We start from the raw sequence: 6,000 nt of genomic DNA on the forward strand, positions 1-6,000 counted from the left end.
GACAGCAATGTTCTTCAAATAACTTCGCTTGTATCACAAAATTGCTTTCACATGAATTAAGGCCAAAAGCTGATAGAGTTGGTATCCACCTAGTTGTACTCTTTTTAGGCCCCTAAGAACTTGCGCATGCTATGAACTCAAAAATTGTTACAAGTTTAAATGTTGAACCTCAGTAGAGGCGGGGTGGATATACACAGTTGCCCTTTGGTGCGAGATTGTCTCGAGCGCAAGAGCGCAACACAAACGCTGAGACCCTTACGAAATGGACAGACGCCCTAAAGGTCCCGAGAACTATTGCACATGGCGGAGTAGACAGTAAAGTACAAAATTGATGAATGTAGCCAGGTTATAACCTCACGCGGTTTACGAGCTAGGTAGGCAGTGGTACTAGTAGAGCAATGATTATTTGTTATGAAGGTATTGGTCATTGGACTTGATGGTAAATAGAGCCCAATTTAAACGTAATGCCGAGAACGACCGACGTTTTGTAATGAACCGAGTTATACCGGTCTATCTTAGTGAATACCAAACAAAACCTTCTTACTAGCAACAACGAATATTTTATTCAATACTCTTACGATTATCCATATTCCAATGTTTGAACTCAGGACTTCACGGCTTTGGGTTTCATTACCTACTGGGCTATTGACTAATGGAGTAACCTTAACACAAATTCAGTCAACCTCTCGAGATGCAACGCTATCCGCCGCACGGAATTAGGTCAGCATTAGAAAGAGAGAGTAAATCTCAAGATAACTGTGGGAGGTTATCATGTTAATGTACTAATAAACTGGACGCTCCAATTGCGAATGCACTCCGAACCTCGCCCAATATTTTTTTATGACTTAGGTTGACGCACACATATCGCCTTGGTACAAAGGCCCTAAATAAAGTGTTGCAAAAATAGACTCTTTAGGTACATTATAATATTTTTTATATATAGCTAGCACAAAATTATCTTATCTAAAATCCCAATCAAGCAAAAACGATTTTTATTTTGAAAAATACTTTACTATGTCATATAATATAGTTGATAATTATTTTGTTAGCTCCATAAAGGCTGCGATGTATCTTTTGGTAAACCAGACATTAGTAGATATACACTGGTTAAATCTGGAAAGCGATATAACAGAACGAGTCATTATATAAAAAAAATTACAAGAATGTATAAACTCAAGTTTCAGAATAAAGTGTGTTTTATGGACAACAATACACATAAGGCCATTTTTCACTGGGCGCTTGCTTTATTTTCGGGCGATAAGTCGAAGGGGAGTTAATGTGCGGCAATCCTTATATGCCGAGTAATTTATTACTAGGTTGCGTGGTAACACTGAAAAAGCGCTGTTTAATAAACCAATCTATTTTTATGACACGACTCCGCGTAAGAGAAATGGCTTCCATCTTAATGGACACTTCTTTGTTCGTCATCCCCTTAAAAAAACGATTTATTTAATTATAATCTACATCGTATGTAAACCGTAATCACATTTCTTGAAAATATCATTCCCAGTATTTACCAACTTTGAAAATAAAAGAACAAATGAATGCTAGCGGAACACGCAAGTGGTTATTGCGTTACTACTATCGGCTAACCACTCATTTCAATTATTATAATACTTTTCACAATATACAAAAGATATCCAATGACATAAGCTAAAGCAAATCTTGGAAACACTTCTCACCAAACCGACCCTGAAGGAAAAATAGACCAGCCATTCGAAAGGGGAAGGAGACCTCGGCAATTGCTAAAGAACGTTTGTAGAAACGTGACACAATCGCAACTAATTTGTACATCTGTCTTCATACTATATTCTCACAACAAATTGGATGAAACGATTCCATTGAGATCAATAAAAGTAGAACATATTTTACAAGAATAGGTTTCCTTCATAAAGTGGCGAAATTTGCCGCCTAGTTGGGCATAAAAATACAATGTTACAGAAACGCAACAAGAAGTGACGAATTCCTGCAACACTACATATTAGTGAGAGATTTCCGGAGGTCTAAATACTTCCTCTTACTCAACCCTATGTTTTCTTGTACGATGACAGCACATCTAATATTTGTCTAGTTTCGTCGATGAAGAACACTCAAAGTCTGGTGACCCACTTGCTTGTATGCAGATCTGTGTAACACATTTGAGATAATACCAACAAACAACGTTGTAAGTTGTGACACCTCTTAACCAGGAGGGTGAAAGAAATTATACAACTGAACAACGAGAAAATAAAACCGCTCGCCCGATGTCAAGGGACACGATCGCACATAAACAGTAACAATATCACCCGAACTTTAAATTACAAAAACACTGCTTGGCACTGAACTACATTCTCATAATGCCCCGTAATTAGTGACTAAAATTTTCTTTTAACTGGAAAAAGCAGTATAATGTATTATATTCCAATTTCATTCAATTATAATGCAACCTCGTGCAAACGACAATTGGGCCGCGGGAGGGTGTAGATGTTGGTGTCATGATGTCCAGTAATTACACGGAGCATGATGTGTGTGTGCGTGTGTGTGTATGAGTGTGCGTGTGTGTGTCTGTGTGCCGAAGCCACGTGCGCTCGGCTGATATTCAATACACTCGCCCGACGTTTCTAGTGTTACGTAAGGTAACGCCAACTTTCAATGTCGCCTCGGCCGACTGTCCGCCCGTCAGAGGCGCATGCGCTTTATGCACAATAAAACAAACACTGGACACTTGTTTTCTAATACGATATTATTTATCATTGTTTTACTATCAATAGCATCTATAATAAAAACACCTGATGATGAATGCTTGAAATTTCATGGAACCATTGTCGAAGAAAGTGATTTAAGGAGCAAGGGATAATATGTAAGACTGTCACTAATCTTGCAAACCATACACATTACTGCCATATTACCCATGTCTTCTGAGACTCGTTACGTTTATGTTTTCAAAAATTCCTTCAAAAAGATAGTTTTAACAATATTCCTAACGAAATGAGTGAAATAGTAAGTTACAATAGGCGTAATTTATTCAAACCAGGTAAGTAATTTCGCCATCTATCAAGCTCAGGATCTAAATGGCAGAGATGTTAATCGAGTTTCACCACCACTACAGCCCAGTGATCCGCAAGATAACTATTATAAATTAAGCTGAAAGTAATATTAATAATTTCTAAAATGATCGAGCAGATAACCTTTTTCACCCCTTTGTCACCCCTGCCGGGCTCGCTCAATTAGACTGCACATTAAACTGGCCTTTCATTGCTAAGCAGATTTGTAGAAAACATACCTATACATGTCTCATACATGACTCAATATGTAATCTATGGGTACATTATTCACCGACTTTTCTCCGTAATGTTCAAAATCCTCTGTTGTACCTTCGGCGCCTGTTGCACTAATCTGATGCTATGCGTCATCGAGTCATCGCCATTGTGTTTTTTTGACAATTGCATCATCTCCGGCTCATCTGACGTTTATTGATACATTGTCTCCGTATGATAAGCATCATCTTTTTGTATGTTTTTGTTACGCTATACTAATCTTATGTTTTCGAAAAATAATACGTCAGACTATAATAGCTTAGTGGCAGTGGAACAGACTGCCGAGGCAGACATGATCCTAGAATTCACTTTTTTACTGGCTGACATTTTTTGGAAACTAAATTATAAATCAAGTAATTGCTTGGCTGATAGTAACTGTGTCGACCGTCCATAAACAGGTAAAATATTTGGAATTGCTAGACGCGAGATGGCACCGTATTTTACTAGGACCCCTGAGAGGTACATTTTTAGAAACTCTTCGCTGTCACTTACCTTTCTAGGACGCATGTGCTGTGCCCTGTTGTTCAGTTAATGTTAAAGCTCCAGTTGTTTTTGCCATAAATATATGGGTGTAGTAATTTTATTTGACCGTATTGAAATCTCCCCCAGGCACATCCACCCACACATCGCGCACGGCCTGTGCCCTGTGTTTAAGACTCGCTGTTTATCGCCAACTCGATACATTATTACGTTATGATTGACAGATTAATTTAGTTAGAGTTGGCAGGACCAATCCATATTATTTCAGTTTTAGCATCGTTTGGATCTATTGAGATTTAAATTTTTTTTTAAAAACATTAACGTATAATTTTATTAAATAAATACATAAGTAGTTCAATGTGCAGTCAGTAACAAAAAAAGGTAAACTCATAAAAATTTTCAAATCACTTATATTCTTTTGTGTACTTTCTAATATTTTTATTCGTCATGGAAATAAACTAAGAGGGTGTAATTTTCATTTTGCTTGGTTATATGAAGTTTTGTAGTTATAAATGTATTTATGTTGGTGATTGTTCACACAGTTGTACCGTTCCGGTGGACTCTTTCAAGTAACACCTCTCTTTTGCGTGGGGTAGGAGCTCTTTCGAAACTCTTTCGGCTTAGGCAACTGTCAAAATACTTGCATCAAACATCAGTCCATAAAGCAATCAATCTCGAACAATGAATAATACAATATTGTTCACACTACGAGTGCGCGGGTTAACGCCAACGTGCCCTATCAGCGAGGACTACTTTCCACGGTCAACGCGGCTTGTGTATTGTCTTAGGTTTCGAGATTTCTGGACATTTCTGGCAGACATTGTGTAATAAGGTTAGTATGTATTTTACCACAATTACACAAAAGACTTGTTACTAATTTTACAGAAAATTAAAGCGTTTAAACATTCTTTTTAGGTTTTTTGATAATTTGAAAATTAAAGAATTCAAGAATTTAAAAATATTTATGAAGCTAAGTACCACCATCATTATTTTCCCACCGTAATATTCTGTTATAACGTGAGTACCTACTACGATGGACTTACATATAATATAGTAGTTATCTACACTGCTGCTGCTGTAGCAAAAGTTCAGACTAAAAGCAAAAATGTCTTCGTCAATGGACACGGACAATACCTAACAAATCTTTGGATATTGACCTTTCGAACTTTACATTAGAAAAGAAAGGTTAGAGGAATAATGATGTTGAGAACCTCTCAAAAAGAATATCAGTGTTGGCCCACATTCTTGCAGTTCCCGGCGGATACTATCGTGTAGTACAAAGTATAATAATAACATTAATTAACAATAATATGTTTGCGGTTACGGGCGGAAATGGAATGTTATTAGAACTGTGTAAATCTGAAATGGGTCACGACCATGACACTATTTTATGTGAGCATCCTACGCAGCACCTACATGGCCCTTCTCCCTTATTCAATACAACTAAGTTAAGAATTTACAATACAAAAAATAAAAAAAGAAGCATGTAAGCGCTGTTACTTTAATAATCACAAGGAATTATCATAATAAAAAAAAACAAATAAATCCTGGCTTACGATACAACTGTTATGGATAAAATTGTGTGCTTTTAAAGAGGTTTATTACATGGCAGAGTTGTCGAGTCATTAGCACCAGGATAATCTCAAAATATTTCACTCATTGATGGTGTTCAGTGTAGAGAAAAATGGCTACGGCCTGACTCTACTATTTATTTTCACCACAACTTGAGCCGCAAACTCGCGAATGAATAACTCACCTGTAATATTATGAACAGTACTACAGTTTCTATTAATACCTATTTTTACCTTGGGGCGTGTATAATCGATTCTGTGTTCCGTATGTCAACCGACTTCCACAATAATGATGAGTGTGTGATGCGACTGCGCAGTCTCCAGCAAAAATAGTGTTTCGCAAATGTTTGATATTTGGTAGGCGTGTGCAGACTGCAGAGTGCAGCATGGAGTGTCGGCGAGTGGTGTGACGTATGGAGGAGGCGCGACGTGACCGGGAGTGCGGCCGCGCGGGAGCTGTGGGAAGCGGCCTTGACGCCGAGGAATGAATCACGCCAGCGAAAGTGGGAGAAATGTGCCGCGCCCCGCGCCGCTCACTTTTACTTTCCAGTGTGGTGCAACCGAGCGCGGCGCCGAGCGGGCCGCGCCACTCGCCCGGCGCCCGCGGCCCACAGCGCCGTCGCGCCGACCGCCGCGCTCCCACCCGCCTCCCG

The sequence above is a fragment of the Manduca sexta genome, chromosome 25 (assembly GCF_014839805.1).
Source record: "Manduca sexta isolate Smith_Timp_Sample1 chromosome 25, JHU_Msex_v1.0, whole genome shotgun sequence".
Lineage (NCBI taxonomy): Eukaryota > Metazoa > Arthropoda > Insecta > Lepidoptera > Sphingidae > Manduca > Manduca sexta.